Below are 23,122 nucleotides of genomic sequence, written 5' to 3' on the forward strand. Positions count from 1 at the left end.
CCTTGGACCTAGGCGGCCCCTCTCTGTCTTTATCTTTGCGTTTTTTTGGAATGTCGGTAGTCGGATGGCTTACCGAAGACATATCTGGATAATTGAACCGAGCACCAAAATATTTATAAGCGAAAATATACTGATGACGGATAGTTTGTGGGTTAAATAAGGCACAAAACCGACAGAGAGGAATGTCGTGGTCAGGGCCTAGGCAAGGAATACAGTACGAATGAAAATCTTTATGAGGTATTTGCTTTCAACAAGAAATGCAATTATTTACTTTTACTGACATCGGTTTAGAGCAAGAAAAAGTTTCCCCAACGGGGTACTTGGCTTTTAGTTGAAGACTTCGGTTCTAAAACTCGAAAACAAAAATTTTAGGAGTCGGCCGACCAACACTTGCAAACTGCTTCTGCTTCGGGCACTGCACGGCAAGAAAGACTGATGTAATAGCGCCGGCTGCATGCTTTATACCCCTGACTATCTGACGTCACGGAAGAAGAGACAGCAACTGACGCAGAACCCAACACTTTGTTAATCAGGCCGACTGAGGGCTACTGCAAGCAGATAACCCAAATGTGATGACTGCAACAGTGAAACACGAAAGACATCAGGTCGCAGCAAGGCCTGCCCCAGCAACTGAAGATTTGAGCCGCTATAATCCGGTTAAGGGACAACTTGTGAGGCATCACTATGTTCCTGCTCAGATTGTCTGCTATAAGATTGGAGCCTCTGGGAATATGCATCGCTACGAGAAAGCAGTTGGAAGGCATCGCCCAATGCCAAATTCTCATGGCTTCCCAACATAGGAGTTAAGACCTGGTTCCGCCTTGTTTATTGATGTACCAGACTGACATGTTGTCCAACTGAACTGCAATTGGTCCTGGAAGGAAAGGATGTGTGGAACGCTTGCAATACTAAGAGAACTGCCCTCAATTCCACGACATTTATGTGCAAATTGGCCTGTATGGGGGACCAAGTGCCTTGGACCGTCCTTCCCTGGAAATTACCCCCCATCCTAACAGGGAAGTGTCTGTGGTCACCGTGGCCTTGGGCTGGGGGAGACAGAATGGTCGACACCAAAGATTTGCTTCTGGCTTCATCCACCACAGCATTTCTTTCTTGCAAAGGTTTGAAAGGCATATCATGTGGTCAAGTGAGTGGGTTAAGATCTGCCATTGTGATGAAAAGAGCCACTGTAATAGTCTCTTGTCAAGGGTATTAGGGTAATGGTTGCTGCCATAGAGCCTAAAAGTTGTAGTACAAGACATGCTGGTACAAATATCTGAGGAAGGAGAACTTGAGTCTGATTTCTTATCTTTGAAAGCATGTGAGGAGGAAGGGAAGCTTGATAAGACGTTGAGTCGATAATCGCTCCAATGAATTCCAGTGTTCTTGTTCGAGACGCGTTGATTTTTCCAAATTGATCGTGATACCTGGGCGAAGAGCAAGGCGTTGAGTGTGAGAGAGACTAAAAATAAGAAGGTTCTTGGCCGTGGCAGTGAGGAGCCAATCGTCTAGATATGGAAATGCCTGGAATCCTTGTAGTCGGAGAGGAGCTACTATGACTGCCATACATTTGGTAAACACACTAGGGGTTGTCAAGAGACCAAAGGGCAGTACCCTGAATTGGTAGTGATTGGCTCCAGCTGGAAGCAAGGAAATCTCCAGGAGCGTTTGTCCATCTTTGTGTGGTAATACGAATCCTGAAGGTCTATAGAGCACATCCAGTTGTGCTTCCCCAGAAAGGGGAGAATGGACTGCACCATGATCATCCGGAATTTTTTTGGTTTAATGAATTTGTTTAGTATGCTGATATCCAGTATTGGTCTCCAGTCCCCTGTCTTTCTGGGCACTAAAAAGAACCTAGAGTAAAACTCGGATCCTATTTGGTCTGGTGGGACTGGTTGGATGACATTTTTTCTTAGAAGCTTTTCAATTTCCAAGGCTGAAGCATCCCTCTGACCAGGTGGAATGTTGGGGATTCGTTTGATGGGTCTGAGAGTGAGATCAAATGGGATATGACAGCCTCTGGATATTATTCTTTGCACCCATGAATCTGTTATGAGTTGCCAGGCTTGTTGGTACAGAGAGAATCGTCCCCGACTGCTTCCAGAGGAAAGCAATCAGACTTCTGCTCAGGAGCGCTGGAAGAGTTGGCCAAAGAACAAATCCCTGGCTTCCTGGTTGTGCAGACCCCCTCTTCCCCAAAAGGGACATCTTCCGGATGAGTTGCCCCCTCTGCCCAAGGGGGAATGCTCATCACGAGTGTCACGAAAAGATCCCTGGGACTTCTTGAACCACAGTTTTACTCCATTCAGATTCCTGGAGTAGGATCTCTGGGTGGTGGAAAAATGTATGCCCAAAGCAGACAAGTTCTTTCTGTCCCCTTCTCACTACGTGATAGTGTTTCTCTTTACTTTTGGACCAAAGAGGGAAGATTCATCAACAGGCAAGTTAACAAATGAAGATCTGAAAGGGTCCGCGAAGTCACACAAACGCTTCCAAACATGCTGTCTCATGACAATGCCCTATGCGGCTGCTCGAGCTGCCCCCTTGGGGTTGTGAGAAATCAAGTGCATCGGGGAGTTCGAGATGGATTCTACAGTAGCTAGCTGTGAGGCAACAGTATCACGCAGCTCCTCAGGCAGTACCCCTGCCAAAGAGGCAGACATTTCTGAAATTACGTCTCTTTGGAGGCGAGTAGTATGTGCCATGTAATTCAGCGAATGAATGGCAAAGGTTGCCGAAGCAAAGGTCCGCTTCCCCAGTCTGTCCAAAGTCTGAGACTCCCTGTTCGGGGGACGAACAGTGGAACTTTCTTCACCACAACCACGGAATCTACTACTAGTTGTTAGAACCAGTTGGGTTGGTCTTCAAGCGTGGACAAAATTTTATTGGGCCTCCGGGGAACAGGTACTATGTTGTCCGGAGCCTTCCAGGCACGCAGCACGATAAGCCTAATGAGCTCATCTGCAGGTAGGGTCACCCAGGAAGTAGATGGTCGAGCACGGAAAGCCTGCAAGAACACCTATTCCTCCGTAGGGCTGGAGGATTTCCAATCTCCCCTCTGCTTGAGGATCTTGAGAATGTCTCCAAATGAGACATCTTCTGGAGGAGACCGTGGGGACCCTTCTCCCTCATCGTAATTGGTGTCTTCCTTGATGGATTCCTCAGGGGAATCAAGATGCTTCCATTTGTAAAGTTTCTTCTGGGGCTGGTCCCCAGTGGGGGTCTTCCGAGGAGGACTCTGGAGAAAGGGCTCCCTTCAAGGGAAGGTCTTGTGGCTCCTGTGCCCGAGATCCCAGAGTAGGGGGATGAGACAGCTGCATGCTAGATGGGGGCTCTGGTTCCAATGCCAATGATGCCAACTGTGAGCCTGTAGAAGCGAGGACCCTCTCCATCACTTGGAAAGCTGACCAGCCGGAAGATGGATGGGAGCCTAGAACCGAGAAGGTCAACTTCAGAACCAGGGTCACACCTCACCCTGATGAACCCACCTCCAGGCAAGGAGCTCCAAGAGGACCAAGTAGCAGCCAGGGCCGGGACCGCAGACGGCGCCATATAAAAAAATCGGTGCCAAGTTAGGTATCACGGTGCCGACAGCCCAATTACTGCTCCGAGGGTGCACCAGTTCCGAAAGAGCAGTGACACCAAGAATTAACGGAGCTGACAGGGAAGCTTCTGCTGTCAGAGCTGAGACAGGGTGCACTGGGATGGACATCAGTACCAAAATCTCCGAAACTTGGGAGGAGGTCGGAGAAGAATAAACAGGTGAATATGTCAGGAAAGCTTCTGTCCCAAGGGGGAGGGAAGACCACGACAGGGTCAGTAAAGCTCTAGCTGCCAAAAGCTGGTCCACAACCCTCACTACATCTAGTTCTGAGAGACTCCTGGTGGATCTGATAGACACTGCCGATGGAGACTCTGGTCTTTCAAGAAATGGGCTGAATTTCTGCCCCAAAAAAGGGTCATAAGAAGGGGAGTACCTTGTTCTAGCAAAGTGCTCAGTCTTTGGAACCGCAGGTGTCAACATAGCTGGAGCGGAGTAAGTCATCGGTATAGTCGCTGGGGATGGCACCGATGTTGGTACCGAAGTAGGAGCCTGTGTCATGATCAAGGTTGGCACCGAAGACAGAGATGCCAGTGCTGAAACTGTCTGTGCCGATGGCGCGGAAGAAGTCAGGTGTCGACTCAGTTTCAAAGAGGACAGAGATGGCACCGAGTGACTCTGTTTCTCTTTATGTTTTCTTGATCCTTCTTAACATCCTTTTGACCAGGAGATGGTGAGACCTCCGGTCCCAGAGAGAGCCTCCGAGAAGGGTGTTTTCAACATACCCTTCAAAATGAGTTTGTTCTTGCATTCAGCTAACATACGGTTGCTGAAACCACAGCAAACATCACAAGGCACATTAATATGGTCAACGGACAAACAATAAACACAACGGGCGTGACCGTCAGAGTTGGGCATCTTACACCTGCACTTATCACACTGCTCAAACTCTAGTTTTAGTTTATCACACATCATGATAACTACACAAACACTATAGTCCTAAACAACAAAAAACAGCAGCAAGGTTATAGAAGAGGTTTTTTTTTTTAAACAGAAGAGAAAAAAGGAGTACCAACAATGGTACTAAGAAATACCACAAAGTGGTAGGGAAAGGGCCTACCAAAGGTAGGGGAGAGGGACAGTACCAATGATGGTATGAAAAGAACTACCGAAGGTAGAGGGTAAGTTTTACTAAGAAAGTATATACATTTAAAGATGAAGAGATAAGCTTAAGGAAAATTGACTAGAGGAAGGTAATTATATTAGATAAATCACAAAAACACTACACTTAGCTTGAGAGAATGGCTTAGCACGTCTGACGAGGAACGTGGCAAATGAGATCTGAAAAGACTGAGAGGGGCATTGTGGGTAGAATTTAGCTGAGAGATTTTGGCTGGCACGAGCTTGGTAATGGCCATGTCGGTTCCGAGGATGGAACCGAAGTCCTATCAGTAAGGAATGAATGAAGATTAACAACAGATTGTTTCTTTTGGTGTCGTTAAAAGTGCTTGTACAGACATGCACATACTACTGAAATGATCACTGGGGGAGGTGTTTTATTTGGTTCCAGTGAATAACTTCAACAATAATGGACTAACTACAGAAGGGTTCATTTGGGGAAATTATTCATTCTGTCATCACTAAAGTCTGTGCTGACATTTTGGGATTAAATGTTTCATTTGGTGCAAGTAATATGCTTGTGCAGACAGAAATAACTTACTGAAAGGATTTGTTTGGGGAGATGTTCCTTTTGGTGTCAGTGAAGTGCATGGACACACATGGAGAAATTAATGATGGGATCATTGAGGGAGATGTTCCATTTGGTGTCAGTGAAGAACTTTTGCAGGCATGGACAAACTATGAAATGGATCGCTAGTGGAAATATTTCATTTGATGTTTGTGAAGTGCTTGGCCCTACATGGACAAACTACTGAATATGTATTTGGGAGAAGTGGTTCATTTAATCTTAGCAAAAGTGCTTGTCCCAGGACCATTGTGGAAGTGTTCCACTTGACAACAGTTGACTGCTTATGGAGACATGGACAAACGACTCAAGGGATCAGTGGGGGAAATGTTTCATTTGGTGTCAGTGAAGTGCTTGTGCAGGCAAGGACAAACTGCTAAACGGATCACTGGAGGAAATGTTTCATTTGGCATTAATGTAGTGCTAAAGCCTGCTTTAGATCACTTATTGAGTATGCTATACCTGCGTCATGGGATTATGAGTGAAAGCTGTATTTTACTTCGCTTATTCTGGAAAACCAGAAGTGTCACATTAGCTACATGCTAAATTTATATCTGAAATAGCACAGTCATGAAGTAATCAACATTATCACTGTGCATTATTTATGTCTCCAGTTCAGTTCTACATGGCGGAACTGTATCTGATCCTGTACAATCTGCCTGTAAATTTTGATACTGCACTTCCTCCCACATTCAATGACAATGTGCAGTAAAATTACACTTCTTCACTTGCTCTTACTGTATTGAGTGTCCATATGCCTGGTAGTTCATTGGAACCATGTTGAGGATAAGCTCCAAATCTACTATGTCTCTGCAATGAGGCTAAGTGGGTAATTGAGGAAATAATGAATAATTTTTGGCAGTGTGGCATGTCTAACTACCTCTCAGTATACAAAGCATCACTGTTGGCTTACAATATATATATATATATATATATATATATATATATATATATATATATATATATTTTTTACATGCAATATGATTTGGGAGAGGCTTAGGAAAATTTATATATTTATTTATTTACTGACATTTGTTGACCAGGAAGTCCTACTGGGTCAGAAACCCAGTTTCAATGGAGGCTCAGGGAGAAAAGCTCCACATAAAGTAAGAATTTTTGACACTATACAGTATACATTACACATGCAGTTTAGTTTAACATATCATAATCAAGAATGAGAAGAACCACAATAGCTAAAAGCATTACTTCATAAGACAGACATTACACATACAGTTTGGTACAGCATATTGCAATAAAAAAATGAGAAATTGTACATGTCTTAAAGTATTGTTAGACATGGCAAAGTTTAGCTATGAAAGAGTATTAATTTGGGGTTAGGGTCAGTCAGGGATACACGATAAAGTGAACAGTAAGATGATAGCGGAATTCATGTAGGTAAAGTTGTTGCATGTTTAAAGAGTGTGAGGGGGTATAGCTTTCTGTTTAGGATTACTGAGACAGAGGGAGAGGGGATACTGATAGAGAGATGAGATGTAGAGAAGGTAGGTAAGGAATAGTAGCCTAGAGAACAGAGATGTTTAGAGACTAGGTAGGCTACAGCAGACATGAGATGTATCGAGGCTAGGTAAGGAGTATGTTTAGCAGTAAGGTAAGGAGAATGTGAAAAATATAGGAAAGATGTAGTTTGAGATGCAGGGGCTGGTGGAGATGAGAGGTGAGCATTAGGTCATCAGTTAGGGGAGAAAGGTGCAAAGAAAATAGGTGGAGGGTTAGGGGAGGAGTTGGGCACCAGGGATGGTGGGAGGTAGTGAGAGAAAGGAAAAGGTATGGGAAAGAGAGGTAGTAATATACTTAGGATTAAGATATAGGAAAAGTAGTATGTTAGCCTTTGGGAGAGCAACAGAGACAGATGTGTGTGTTGCAAAGATGATTTTTTAGAGCGAGTTTGAAATCCCTTGAGGAGTTTAAGGTTGTGATATTTAGGGGTAGGGTGTTCCATTGTTTATCAATGGAGAAAGAGCAGAGGTTTATACAAGCTCTTTTATGAGGCTTACATATGAAAATAAATAGCTTTAGGTACACTGTAGGTCGTGGTCATTAAGATACTGTGGACATTTTTATCCTAGTCTCTCACTGGATTATTTATTTATTTATTTACTTACTTTACATTTATTTCACATTTGTTGACTGGGCTAGTCTAACTGGATATATGTCCATTTTCAGTAGAGGCCTGGGGAGAAAAGCTCCGCATAAAACAGATAAACACAAAGAGCATTAAAAATTCAGTTGCAGAACATTAAACTTCATGTAATCGTGGCCGAGTGGTTAAGGCGATGGACTCGAAATCCATTGGGGTTTCCCTGCATAGGTTCGAATCCGGTCGATTACGATGAACAAGATACAGACAGCTTGTCAGACTAAAACAGGTGTTTAAGGTAATTTAGCATACATGATGGAACAGAAAAAATAGAACAAAAAGATAATCCTTTGTGTGTTTTTTTTTTTTTTTTGTAACACTGTGGGAACAAAGTATTATCCAGACATCTTCTCCAATTCATAGGTAAATACTAGGTGAGCAGTTAGGATAAGAGGGGATGAGATAACAATGGTGATATATAACCAATCTACAGGAAAGTCCCCAGGAATAGATAGTATTGTTGTGGAAGTTTGGAAGTTAGAAGAGAAAAAACTGATAAAGATCTGGAAGGTTTTGTTTAACAATATTTTAAGAGAAGTACCAGCATCCTGGAATAAAGTGGTGGCAACTATAATACCTAAAGAGGGCAAAGATCCGTCAGATCCAGTTTATACAGGCCCATTTTAAAGACTGTAAAGTGTTTATGTCTATAATGGCTAAAAGAATGGTAAAAGGCTGAAAACTGATAGATAAGGATCAGTGTAGTTTTGTGGAGGGGAGACAAAACTTTTCACAACATTAACAGAACACTGATGATCCGGAGGGAAGCAAAATGTATGAAAATACCACTGACATTGGTCCTGATGTAGAGACAGCATTTGACAGAGTAAGCTGTGACTTTAAGAGCAGACCAACTAAAGCATTTTCATTCCCTGATTAAATTACAAGGTTGATCTTCATCTGCCTCCCCTGGGCTTCAGACTTCTGGCAAAGGCTCTTGCCTCTCCCATAGTGCATTTTTGAGGCAAAGTCATGAGGACAAAATAAGAAGTTATGTACCTACCATAACGTTCCATGTTAGTTGTCTTCTCTCGCCTTCTTTCTTGCTTGATGGGTTCGGAGCCGATCCTCGGCTCCGACTCGGCACTTGCTAAGCTCGAGAGTCACTTTTACCAGCTCGAGGCAGCCCCATATCCCATGATGCAAGGCGGTAAGTACCCAGATCTCGTTTGATGACAAAGGGCAATAGCACCAAGCATAAAATACTTCCAAAAGGAAGAAAGAAAACTTACAGGATGGAAGAAGGACCAGGTCTGAATGGTCTTCAGCATCATAATATCTTATAAAAAGGTCTGTCCAGGCCTGGGGGAAGGAGGGAGGGTCGCAAGAAAGAAGGCGAGAGAAGACAACTAACATGGAACGTTATGGTAGGTACATAACTTCTTAATGTTAAGTTGTCAATCTCGCCTTCATTCTTGCTTGATGGGACCGCGTCCCTAGCACCTCTATCCTGGGTGGCTCAATGGAACAGACTCTTGAGGACTGTAGAGCCAAAACTCGCTCTGTCCCTGGAGGCCAAGTCCAATTTGTAATGGGAAACAAAAGTGTGAGGAGTGGCCCAAGTGGCCGCTGCACAAATAGTGTCTAAAGGAAGTCTAGCTTGAAAGGCTGTAGAAGTAGCTAAGCTCCTAGTTGAATGTGCCTTAGGTTTTGAGCACAGCTGTTTTCCCCTGAGCAGATAAATTTCAGAGATGACCGAAGAAAGCCATCTAGACAAGGTCACTTTAGAAACAGGAAGGCCTTTTTTATTATCCGCATAGGAAACAAAAAGTTGATCAGATTTCCTAAATTTTTTTGTTCTGTCCAAATAATATCTGAGTTGACAGTGGACATCAAGATAATGTAGTTTTTGTTCGGCTCTGTCTGAATAGTTTGGGAAAAATACAGGGAGATCAATGGATTGATTCAGATTGGTCTTTGAAGCGACCTTGGGCAAAAAGGTCGGATTAGTTCTCAAAGATACTCTGTCTTTGTGAAAAACCAAATAGGGGGGTCGAACCGATAGAGCATGAAGTTCAGACACCCTCCTGGCCGATGTAATAGCCACTAGGAATAAAGTTTTCCAAGAAAGAAATTTCAGGGAACAAGAAACAGCTGGCTCGAAAGGGGGAAGAATCAAGGATGTCAGCACTAAATTTAGATCCCACTGAGGAGGAGGATTCCTGATTGGAGGCTTTAGTAGGAAAATTCCTTTCAAGAAGGCCCTGCAGAGCCTATGGGACATAATATTGTGATCTGCGACCCCGACATGAAAGTTGGAGATAGCAGCCAATTGAACTCTGACTGTGGAAGAAGAGGAGCCTGCATGAAAAATCTCTGCTAAGAAGTCCAGGACTGCCTGAACAGGGGCAGTGAAAGGATCAATATCCTTGGCCTTAGCCCAATAAGAGAAACGTTTCCATTTGCTTGTATAAATCCTCCTGGTAGAGGATTTTAGTGAAGCTACTATGATGTCTCTAACTGGGTTAGAGATCAAAGGAAGCCTGGCTAAGGAAGGAAGTGGAGCAACCATGCTGTGAGGTTGAGAGAAGGGATAGACCGGTGCAGCTGACCGGATTGGTGAATCAGAAGATCTGGCACTGGGTCCAGATGCAACGGCTGCACCAACAGGTGACGATGGAGGAACGGGAACCAAACTTGTCGAGGCCAGTAAGGGGCAATGAGAATCAATTTGGCTCTCAAAGCGGTAGCTTTCTGGATAACTTGAGGGATCAGAGGAAATGGAGGGAAGGCATAAAGAAGTCCCTGGGGCCAATCCTGGGTCAGAGCGTCTCTGGGGGGATGGCCTGGAAGAGGGAAGAGAGAGAAGAAGTCTGGGCATTTGCTGTTTTGGGGAGTAGCAAAAAGATCGCAACATGGATGACCCCATTCCAGAAAAATCTCTTCCGCTATAGATTGCTTGAGAGACCACTCGTGAGGCATGAGAATAGCTCTGCTCAATCTGTCCGCTACAATGTTGGTTTTCCCAGGGATATGCGTTGCTACCAGAAACCGATGAGAGGAGATCGCCCATTGCCATAGTCTGAGCGCTTCTCGACACAAGGGGTAGGACTTGGTTCCACCCTGTTTGTTGATATACCAAACTACAGACATGTTGTCTGTGTGGACTGCAATTGTCCCTATGGGAAGAAAGTCGTTGAGGGCTTGCAACGTTAAAAGCACTGCTCTCATCTCCAGGACATTTATGTGCAGGTGGTACTCGAACGGCTGCCACGTCCCATGAACCATCCTGCCCTGATAATGACCCCCCCACCCGATCAGGAGGCATCCGTGGTGACAGTGGCTATCGGGGACGGGGGTACAAAGTGTCTGCCTTGGTGAACCTGAGGAGATGTGATCCACCAAGCAAGATGATCTTTGCAAGTCTGTGTCACCAGAATCTGGTGACGCATTGGAAGTTGTTGGTACGACCACTGTGTGAACAGCATCCACTGAAGAAGGCGCATGTAGAAGCGAGCCAGGGAAGAAGAGTAATGGCCGCAGCCATGAGGCCTAATACCTTTAGAACCATTCTGGCCTGTACTTTCTTGTTGGCTAGAATGATCCTGACATGACTTTGAATGTCTGAAACTCTTTGATCTGTAAGGGTAGCTGACATCCGAACAGTGTTTAAGTTTGCGCCTATGAAAGTAATAGACTGGCAGGGCGATAAGGATGATTTTTCGAAGTTTATCGAGATGCCCAAAAGAGTACAAAGCTTTATTGTGTAATCCCTGGCTTGAATAAGCTGATGCCTGGTGGTGGCTGAAAGGAGACAGTCGTCGAGATACGGAAACACCTGGAATCCTTGACGTCTCAGGTGAGCCGTGACCACTGCCATGCATTTGGTGAACACTCTGGGGGCTGTAGTGAGACCAAAGGGCAGGGCTCTGAACTGGAAATGACTGGACCCCAGCCGAAAGCGGAGAAATCTCCTGGAGCGTCTGTGAATTTTGATGTGATAGTACGCATCCTGAAGATCTATAGAGCACATCCAGTTGTCCTTCTGTAAGAAGGGCAGAATTGACTGAAGAGTGACCATTCGGAATCTTGTCTTCCTCACAGACTTGTTGAGTCTGCTGAGATCCAATATTGGTCTCCAGTCTCCCGTCTTTTTGGGGACCAAAAAGAACCTTGAGTAGATTCCGGCTCTGAATGGTCTGTTGTAACTGGCTGAATGGCTCTTTTGCAGTAGTTTTGAGACTTCTAACTCTGCAATTTCCCTTAGACTGGGTGGTACATCTGGAAGGGAATTTGAGGGGAAAGGACTTTCCTCGAAAGGAATTATGTAACCCTTGGATATGATCGACTGTACCCATCTGTCTTGAGTGAGGGAATGCCAGGCTTCTGGGTACAGTGATAATCTTCCCCGACTGCCTCCAAGGAGGGACAGCCGGGCAACATCTCAGGGATGCTGAAAGGGCTTGTCAGAGAGAGGCTCTCTGTTTCCCTGGTTTTGGACCCCTCTGCCTCTAGAGCGCGTGTGTTGTTGTTACCCCTCTGCCTCTAGGGGTAAACTGACCACGTGAATCCGGGCGTGACTCCTTGGGATTTATGGAACCACATTTTGCCACCTTTCTGTCCTTTGGGGTAAGGTCTAGAAGGGGTGGAAAACGACTCCTGGCAGAAAGAGTCTTGCCGTCCTGCTCACACCTGGTCAACGTTTCCTTCACTTGAGGGCCAAACAAAGCTGACCCATCAAAGGGAGAATTTGTGAAGGACGCCTTAAAGGGATCTGCAAAGTCACATAGCCGCATCCAGGCTTGGCGTCTAAGAGCCACACCTGTACCTGCGGCCCTACTCGCTCCATCAGCAGCATATGATATTAGCCGCATGGAGGAGTTTGCAATGGAATTAAGGGTTCCTAGCTGCGAAGCAATTTTCTCCTGAGCTCCTGCAGCTGTAGGATCCTGAACAACATCACCTAGCTCCTTAAGGATGTCCCTTTGGAGTCTGGTGAAATGACATAGGTAATTCAGCGAACGCATAGCAAAGGTCGCTGAGGAAAACATCCGCTTACCGTACCTATCCATGGTCCTAGAGTCCTTATTAGGAGGATGGACGGGTACGGAAGGATCTGCAAGTTCCTTCTTGGTGGCAGCAGCCACCACCATGGCATCAGCGGGGACACCCTTAGTGAGGAATTGCTTATCACACGGGGCAGTGATAAATTTTGAAGGCCTCCTAGGGACTGGCTCTACAGAGTCAGGAGCAGCCCACGCCTTTCGGGCAATAACCTGCATAAGGGGGTCGAAAGGCGGAGACACCCAGGAGGTGGAGGGCCGAGAACAAAAACGCCTCTAGGTATACTGACTCATCCTCAGAGGGATTGTTGGTGGGCCAGTTTCCCCTCTGTCTAAGGAGTTCTAGGATGTCTGAGAAGGAGACATCCTCAGAGGGGGATCTTGGGGATCCCTCTGACTCATCAAAGTCAGTATCTGAAGTGATAGACTCGGGGGAGTCTACATGTTTCCTCTTACAAGTCCTCTTCCTAGGAGGATCTCCCGAAACATCAGGAGAATCCTCGGAAGAGGGGGAAATTCCCAATGGGGAAACCTGAGGCGGAGGATCTCTGGGTCCTGTAGCAAGAGAAGTGGCAGAGATGTCAACAGGCACTATAGAGGGAGGAGCTAAGGGAACAGACTGCTGGCTGATACCAGTGGCCAGCACACTCTTCATCACCTCGAATGCTCCCCTCCCAGGCAGGTCCGAGAGAACCCGTTCCGAAGAGCTAGGAACTCCAGGGACCACCAAAAGGGAAGTCTCAGAGGCAGATGTCGGAGCCGAGCTCACCAAGGCCGAGGCTCCAAGGGGAAGAGCGGGCTCGGACAAGGGTCCGATGCCACTCACCCCTCGGAGGACACCATGGAAGCCTGCCACCGAATCCCTCTAAGGAAGGTCTCGAAGAGGAGATAAGAGTAGAGGCTGAAGGAACAGAAGGGGGTATCTGTCCTTCAGCCGTAGCAGTAACCATTCCCGAAGACTCCAACTCCAAGCTCTGGGGTAGAGTTGAAGGAGGAACTGCAACGGGGTGTGGACCAATAGTCGTCTGTTGAGACGGACTATGTAACATTTGGGCCAGTGCCTGTGACTTAAGTAATCTACTGACCACTCTAAGTCATGGTCAGAAAGCCTGGATGACCTTGAAGATCGGCTCCGATGGCTCCGTTCCGAGAGGAGAGGTGAAACCGGAGCCGAAAGTATCGGCTCCAAGGAAGGAGACCTCGACCTCTTCCTCGAAGGAGCCATCGGAACCGATGAAACTATTGAACCTGTCGGAGCCGACAGGTAGCCTCGATGCATCGGCTCCAGCCGGAGCCGATACAGCCACAAAAGTAACGGTGTCGGAGCCGATCGGCGCCGACACCGATGCCTGAGCCACATGGTGGTCGGAACCGATTGGAGCCGACACCGAAGTGGTCGATGCAGAATCGGCACCGATAGCCATCGGTGCCGAAGGCTTAGTTAAGCCAGAATCGGCTCCAGCCGGAGCCGATGTCGACTCAGAACGAGTCGGAGCCGAGGCCGCAGGCTTTGACACAGAAGCCTGGGCCTTGGAAGACTTGGCAGTCTTGGATGGAGCCGACTTAGCCGGAGAGCCCTCCGGCTTAAGAAGGCCCCTGAGTATTAACTTATTTCTTCTTTCCTGCAGGAGACTCTGGCTGAAAGAATGACATATAGCACAGGAGTCCTGCAGGTGAAGAGGCCCCAGACAATACAGGCAAGAAGTGTGACCGTCTGTCAGAGACATCTTCTGACAGCACGAATCACACTTCTTAAAGCCTGAGACCCTTTCTTTTGACATGGTGTAACACAAGCACACACACACCAGTCAAAGAATTTAAATTAAATATACCAAAAAGGTATAACTAGAAACACACACACACACACTCTAACAGGGGGGGGATGGGATGGGTAAAAGTTTGACTAAAAAAATAAGTAGAGACAGGGAATTTTCTGTCAGAAAATGTTTAAAACTAAATAAAAACTAATAATAAAGGGTTTTTTTGTTAAAAGGGGCTAAAATAGCAAAGTAGCAAATCACTTACCAGGAGCTGGTAAAAGGAGGACCTCATCAGCGAAGCGGCAAACGAGATCTGGGTACTTACCGCCTTGCATCATGGGATATGGGGCTGCCTCGAGCTGGTAAAAGTGACTCTCGAGCTTAGCAAGTGCCGAGTCGGAGCCGAGGATCGGCTCCGAACCCATCAAGCAAGAATGAAGGCGAGATTGACAACTTAACATTTACCATTGTGAAAAATTCTTCTAAATGAAATTTAAAGGTCATGCTGCTGCTAAACACTAGGAGTCTTACTATGAAAATGCACTCATTGCAAGTATTCCTCACCCCAGAAGATGCTGGCATTTGTCCAGTCACTGAAACCTGGTTCAAAGCTGCAGAGAGCACCCCAGCCTTAACAGGTTACTTGTCCTACCATACTTTCAGACCCCAAACAGAGGGCTACAAAGCCAAAGGAGGTGGAGTTTCAATATTTATCAAAGACATACACACCTCCATGCTGGTCAAACAGTATGATGCACAGGAGACACTCCAGGTGCAGTTAACTATTGACAGAACACCTATCTAAATCACAGCTTACTTGAATCCATGAAGATTCAACCCTCTACCCTGATCATGGGTGACTAACTACCCAACCATAAAGTGGAAGACCCTAGTCTAGCTCAAACACAAACTTCCAGAGATTCCTCGACTTCGCCAATGCCAATGCATTGGATCAGCTGGTCGACACCCACACAAGAGGTGAAAATATCCTGGACCTGGTACTAAACAACATGAGTACCCACTGTAGCATTCCTACAGTGTCGTCGTCCTTGGTAAGATCAGACCATAAAGCAATCACTTTCAAAGTCACCATCTCTCCTGACCCCTCCTTGCCAGGGTAAAACAAAAAAAAAAAAACAACTTTCCAAAGCTCCTGTGAGCAGGTATAAGCAGCTTCCCAGACACCGCCCCTTCAGTTGAATCAATCACTAATGTCCAAACCTACACCAAAAAACTGTATGAGCACCTATATAGCTGCATGGACTCAGCAATACCTTATATTTATTATTTTATTTTACATTTGTTGACCGGGCTAGTCTAGCTGGATACATGTCCATTTTCAGTAGAGGCCTGAGGAGAAAAGCTCCAAAAAATAAAAATAACAATAATACATACATGCTTTAAGAGTAATAACAGAGAAAAAACATTGGCTACCAACCAAATCATCTTCCTCAAGGAAGAGTAAACCTGTCAGGTAGACAGAAGCAATAAACAGACTCTATAATAAAAGGAAAAAAATTGCTGTCCATGACCAAGAAGAAGCAGGTGCCAAGTTGGAAGCAATCTCTATCTCTCTTTTGTCTGAACAAGCAAATAAGGTCACTGGTTAAATCCTCTAAGGCTAACTCTGAGTCCAAATTGGCCACGTCTACTAAGGGCAACCCACAAGGCCTTCTTCGCATATGTCCACAATCTGAAAGGTAACTCCCAAATCTGCTCTGAATTGGTGGTCAAGAATACTACATACACAAACACCATAGATATAGCCAACCTGCTGGCAGAGGAATTCAGTGAAAACTTGACCACCCTGTCCCATCAGTAAACCAGGACATTCTCAGCACCTGCCCCCCCTCCCCTCATCGCCAGGGAACAGGTTATTAATGCCCTCTCAAAGGCAAAAAAATACAGCCTCCATAGGACCCGATAACCTCCTTGGCTGTGTCCTACATGAACTCAGGCAAGACCTCTCAGCACCACTAGGTACCCTATTCAACCAAAGCCTGTGCACAGACTTCATCCCAGCTGAATGGAGGACACCCACTGTCATCTTTCTGCACAAAGGTGAAGCGTCCACCAATCCAGGCAATTATAGGCCCATCAGTCTAACTAGCCAGATCTGCAAGGCCATGGAACGCATTATCATGGACTTTGTAAACAAGGACGTTGGCAACCTCTAAGCACTTTATCCCACACAGTTTGGTTTTGTCAAAGGGAGATCATGCCTGTTAAACTTGGTCACTTTCTTCAAAACAGTCACCAAAGCCATGGATGAGGGCGAGACGGTGCACACAGCCTACTTTGACCTAGCCAAAACCTTCAACACTATTCCCCACTCGGGCATAATAGATAAACTCTCCCAGCTAGGCATCAACCCATATGTTGCCAGATGGGTAGCTAACTGGATCACTGATGGAACCCACTCAGTCAAAGTAGGAGACACCACCTCTAGTAGTAGACCCGTAACAAGTGGTGTACCCCAAGGATCGGTCTTGGGGCCTCTACTGTTTGGGGATATACTTTCTTGAGGTGCAAGCCAAAACCAGTGGTCTGTGGCTGACTAAGTTTGCAGATGACGGTGATGTGAACATCCTCCAAGAGGGCCTTAACCAGACTAATGACTAGTGCCAGAAGCATGGCCTCGAACTGAATGCCAAGAAATACATCATTATCCCCTTTGGGGAAAAATGGTGTCCCCACTAGTTATCACATTAATAACAAGGTACTAAGCAAGCAATCAGTCATGAGAGACTTGGGCACACAGGTTGATAGCAACCTGACTTTTGACCACCATGTTGCCTCCATTGTACGGAAAGCTTTCTACATGGCCCACCGCATAAGGGTATTTCATCCAGGAACAAGGTAGTCATAACATCCCTATACTCCCTCCCTTATCAGAGCCATTATCAAGTAAAATGGACCCTTCGGCATGTACCTTGCCAAGTACATGCAGCAGTTGGAGAGACCACAGAGGTTCCTGACCAGGAAAATCCACGGTCTCAAACACCTATCCTATTCAGATAGGATAAAAGCCTTGTCCCTCTACTCAGTCTCATACAGACTGCTCAGAGGTGACCTGTGTCTGGTACACAAAGCCATCTCAGACTCAGCCTTGATGGAGTTTGCTGCATATCCTTAAGACAAACTCCACTCGTGCAACCTGCATGCAACGTCTCAACCTGGTCTGTGACATTAATAGAACTTGTTGGTGGGATAGATTTGTGTCCCAACGACTCCCCCATCTGTGGAATAGACTTCCTCGCCATCTCAAGCAGACTACCTCACCAGCCGTCTTTAAGAGGAACCTGAATGACTGGATGGGAAACAGAAAATATATCCCTGGGATCCCACCTATGTCCTTGCTGGACAGGGAAAACAGGTGCCGACTTTGGGGGAACATGGGTGAAATTCTTGGCTAGGCTTATTATTTTTTATTTTTATTTATTTCACACTTGTTAACCAGGAAAGTCCGAATGCACAGCAGGTTGCCGTTTTCAGCCGAGTCCTGAAGAGCCTCAGGGCCAATAGCCTAGCATCATCATATGAACCTATGATGAGGATATATGAAGGATCAGAGGTGAAAACTAAACTGGCCGGGGGTACTCCCTGATAATCAACTGCTTGACAGAAGAACTAGGTAGGGACGTCTTCTCTCCCCTTTGCTATTCGCATTATATTTAGACCCATTGGCAAAGAAAATAAGGGACTTGGAAATTAAGGGATTTTTATAACCGTTAAGGTAGTCAAGAAACAGTGAATTTTGGTCGGGACAAAATGAAAGCCAGTGATGCATAACAAAGTGGTGATAAAGCTGCAGAGTAGCATCAGAAATGAACCGTAGATATGCAGTGCGAGGTATGAAAGCATCACTCATGGGAAGCTCACTGTTTGAAACTGTTGAAAAGCAAGAAGAGGAGTCAGTCAAGAGCATGTACTGAGGAAAATATTACAGTTAGCTTTCATTATTTTACTGCAGTGATGAGAGGTATGTGATACAGGTCAAATAAAGTGGCGGTGTTGTCATTTGGCTGTATCATCTGTGCTAGTACAGACATTTGGATTGCAGCCTGTAAGACTAATAACTAAACTAATGAAACAACAGGCTGCAGCTATACTTGGAAATGCAGAACTCAGCACAAAAAAATAATAGGTCAAGTGAAAGTAACAGAAAAAAAATGATATAATATTTATTTGGAGAACGGTACTACCAGACACATTATAAAATGCTTTCATTCTCATTTTGAATTGGAAAAACTGCACAGATTGTTAAAATACATAGAGTAAACGAAACTGACAATGAACAAATCCAGTAATTTAGCAATATGCAGTGCCTGTACTACAAAATGCATTCAACATGGATTCCAAAGTACGCATCAAATAACATGAAATGCAAGGAATACAGCACTCCATGTACTAATGTTTGAGAATTAAATCACACATGCTTTCTACAGAAGTAGCAGCAGGTAATACAATCTATTTGATGAAGACAAAAGCCTCTGGCTAAGCTAATTAACATCTCAAAAAAGACTGAATAACTCTGTTTACTAATCCTTTCCACAGAAACTAGAAGTCAGGAGAAGGCAGGTCATTAAAACATTTAGAAGATAACTTTCTTTGAAAATAACAAGCCACAAACTAAAACAATAAATGGCTCAACCTAAAAGGTGTTGTGAGTAGGTCAGGGAAAAAAAAACAAGGACTGTGATTAAAAGGCTGAAACTTCCTGTAGGTAACCCTCCCCCAACCCTACACAGACAAGGCTCGAGCATGCTCAGAATTACACACTGCTGAAGGTAAACACTGCAGAATGTAAACAAAGAAACACTGGGATTGTCCCTTTAAAGCAGGAAAACTGCAGCATCAAGAAAACAGTTTGGAAAAAGAATGTGATACAAAAGAATTTCAGCAAGAGGGAGTACATAAATATTTGGGAACTGATGAAGGATCAACAACAAAACATGAACAAAGCAAAAAAACACAGCATCAATGGGACCAGACGGTGTCCCGGGCTGCGTCCTACATGAACTCCAAGAAGAGCTAAACCCAAACACATAAAACTACTGTTCAATCTCAGCATTACTACAGGATATGTGCCCAAAGAGTGGCGCACAGCAACAGTGGTCCCTCTCCATAAAGGTGGTGCCTCAACGGATCCTGGAAACTATCGCCCCATAAGCCTGACTAGCTTGGTCTGCAAAGCTATGGAAAGGATCATCATGGACCTCATAAATAAAGATATTGGGGACCTACAGACACTGGATCCTACCCAGTTCAGCTTTGTTAAGGGCAGATCCTGCCTCTTAAACCTGGTTGATTTCTTTGAAACAGTCACCAAGGCGATTGACGAGGGGAAGGTGGTCCACACAGCCTACCTGGACCTCGCAAAAGCCTTCGATACAATACCCCACTCGGGCATTATAAATAAGCTCACCAGCTTAAATATAAACCCCTATGTCACTAGATGGATTGCAAACTGGCTCAAGGACAGAACCCACATGGTTAGAATTGCTGGAGCCATGTCAGACTCCAAACCAGCTACAAGTGGTGTCCCACAAGGCTCAGTCCTGGGACCTCTCTTGTTCGGTATATATTTCTCGGAGGTACAGGCCAACACGGAAGGACTGTGGCTGACCAAGTTCGCAGATGACTGCAAACTGGGCGCTATAATTGACTCTCCAGCAGACACAAGCATCCTCCAAAAGGGCCTCATAGAAACAGACAACTCGTGCCGGAGCCATGGCCTCAAGCTAAATGCCAAAAAGTGTATAGTCATCACCTTTGGCAAAAACAAAGTGCCCACAAATTACCACATAGGTGGTAATCCATTAAGTACAGAAGAAGTAATTAGGGACCTGGGGACCCAAGTTGATAGCAATCTCTCATTTGACAACCACGTGGCCAAAGTGGTTAGAAAAACATTTTATATAGCCCACCTAATCATGAAGGGATTCGCATCTAGATCAGGGGAGGTCATCGTGCCTCTTTACTCATCCCTCATCAGGCCCATAATGGAGTACAATGCCCCTTTTGGGATGTACCTTACCAGACACCTGCAGCAACTGGAAAGACCCCAAAAGTACCTCACCAAGAGGATCAAAGGGCTCAAACAGATGCCATATGCTGCCGGTTAAAGAAACTCCAGCTCTACTCAGTGGCATACCGCCTGTTCAGAGGCGATCTGTGCCTGACGTATAAAGCCATGTCCAACCCGGAATTAATGGACATGCTACACCTCAGAAAATCTAAATCCCATCGAGCTACGCTCGAGAGACTTGAACCTCAGCACTGAAATAAATAGGACATGCTGGAGGGACAGATTCATAACCCAGAGGCTTCCTTCACTCTGGAATAAAATCCTAGTCCAGGTTAGGCAGAGTCCCTCATTGACTCTCTTCAAGAGGAATCTTGATGAGTGGATGGGAGATCGTAGGTTTACCCCGGGTATCACTTCTGTGTCACTGTTAGACAGAGGCACAGTATACTAACCTAGAAAAAGGGCATAGCAAAATAAATTTAAAATGGGTGGCGAAAGCCAAACACATTCTGGCTAGGCTTATAAATGCCCTAGGGCAGATAGCCTAGTATGAACCTATGAACCTAAATGCGAATAAAACTTGGTCAGGAATACTTTAAAAAACTTAAATTAATCCTGAAAACACCGTTGACATCTAGGAACAACATTCAAGCTATAAACCAATTTGCTCTTCCTGCCCTTACAGTTTTGGAGTGATTGACTGGCCCCAAAAATATGTTGGATAGATTAGACAGGAAACCAAGGATGTTTCGTGCTCACCAGATCATTTATAAAAATCAGTCCGTACCAAGACGTATTCCCTGTTTCAAAGGAGGGATGGGTCTTCTTGAAATTGATTAGAATATCGGCATCAAGCAGGAATGGAAATCAAACCAGAAGTAGATAAAAATCAGGCAGCAACTGAGTATGCCCAAAAACAAAAGAAAAAATGTAAGGTGAAGGACCAGATGAGAAAGCAAGAAATGTGGAAAATGCATAAATATATTTGTAAGTATACAAAACTTCTGGAAGATCCTCATATTGATCAGGCTCGAACAAAGGAATGGTTAGAGAAGGGCAAATTCAAACAAAGAGATGAAAGGTTAATATTGACGGCCCAAGACAGTGGGCTACATACACAGAGGTTTACAAAGGCTGTTGAACATGTGGGAGAAACAGACAAATGCAGGTTTTGTAAAACATAACTGGAAACAGTTGCACACCTTTTTGCTGGTTGTGACATACAAATGGCAGAAGGACTGTATACTGAAAGGCATAATAATGTGGCAAGACAGTTGCACTGGGGATTGTGCAAACATTACGGTACTGAAGTAGCTGAAAAACACTGGAAACATGAGCCACAAAGCATCATAGAAAACGAAGTCTACAATATGTGGGATAACCCATTACCAATAGTTCAAAAGGTAGATGCTAAAAAAACAGATACAGTGGTCCATGAAAAGAAGACAAAAGTAGCACTGATCATTGAAATTGCCACACTCAGTGACTACAGTGTCTTGCACACGGAGACACAAAAGTCATAAAATATCAGGATTTGCAGGCAGAAATGAGAGCTATGTAGAAGAAAGATACCCAGACAGTTCCAATAATAGTAGGAGCAACGGGTCTTATAAAAAAAGAATCTGCAATCACATTTGGATATGTTACCAATACATGTAACACTGTACTAATTGCAAGAGTCATTACTGGGCACATTCTGGGTGCTGCAAAGATCACTTCTGGCTGACAAAGATTGAAACAATACTAATTTCACGAACTTTAATTGTACTTTAATTTAGGAATGGTTTCCATTCCCATCAAGGTATCAGAACCCCAAAAGACTTGGAAAAATTAAAAGGAAGAAAATTTATCCTACTTAATAAGCCTTCAGTATTTAATTAACTATCATCCACGACTTCTCCTGTGGTTGATAAAAATATACCTGATCTGTATATAAAACTAAAGGGAGCAGAAACATTTTCAGTATTGGTATCTTACTGTCTACATCCCTAATTAAGAGCCTCAAACTTTTCAATGCTGTCATTATTTTTTGTTTAATCACTTCAAACATATCCTTTGCTGTGATCACAGATTTTTTTTTAATCCATACTAAATTCTTTATCTTACCAAACCCTGTAGATATGGGAATTGCTGAAACAAATCTTATATGGATACACAGTTTATTGCCATAGCATTTGTTTTATTTTCATTAATTTAACATCCTGAAGAGACTTTGAAATCATCTTGAAATGTTCATAACAATGTTGTTGTGTCTTTCGGCTTATCACTTCGGGGTCACCATAGCGGATCTCCGGTCCGCTAATGTTTGGTAGTGGATTTTTACGTGCCGAGTTACCAGCCCTGATGCACAACCTTCAACGAAGGCACACCCATTCACACATGCCTCCACACAGAAGACGCTCTAGCTGAGAATCGAACGCGACAACATCTTGCTGTGAGGCAACAACGCTAAAAATGAAATGTCATTAAGTACAAAATAATATAAACTGCAAATGAATCTAACTTTCCTTGATAACCAGTTATATCCACCAATGTGTGAATCCATTATTTTCTTTGCCAATGGCTCTTAACTATAAATTTATTTTATTTTACATGTGTTTACCAGGAGAGTCCGACTGGGCATAAAACCCTTTTTCAGCGGAGGCCCGGGGAGAAAAGCTCCATTGTTAGTAAACTATTTTGTTAGTAGAAAGAAACTCTATAATACAATAAAGAAAAAAATAGTAACAGACATTCATAACTGTAAAAAGACTAGAACAGAATGAATTGGTCAAGTGGGAGACAAGACCAATAATTTTGTACAACAATGCTTCTAGAAGAAAGTTCTTGTAGTAGTAGCAGTGACATTGTATACAATAAGAGTACAATACTTAGCCTTATAT

The 23,122-nt window shown here is 44.5% G+C and overlaps 1 protein-coding gene and 1 non-coding gene across 2 annotated transcripts in view; one reads left to right on the top strand and one right to left on the bottom strand.

Annotated features, from left to right (window-relative positions):
• Nucleotides 1-23,122, bottom strand: part of REV1 (REV1 DNA directed polymerase) — a 4,137,464-nt gene that overhangs the window by 3,494,137 nt on the left and 620,205 nt on the right. The window lies entirely within an intron of this gene.
• Nucleotides 7,557-7,638, top strand: TRNAS-CGA. Its single transcript has one exon. It is a non-coding gene; the product is annotated as a tRNA-Ser (tRNA).

Source organism: Protopterus annectens, chromosome 5.part0, assembly GCF_019279795.1.
Source record: "Protopterus annectens isolate FY-2018-M chromosome 5.part0, PAN1.0, whole genome shotgun sequence".
Lineage (NCBI taxonomy): Eukaryota > Metazoa > Chordata > Ceratodontiformes > Protopteridae > Protopterus > Protopterus annectens.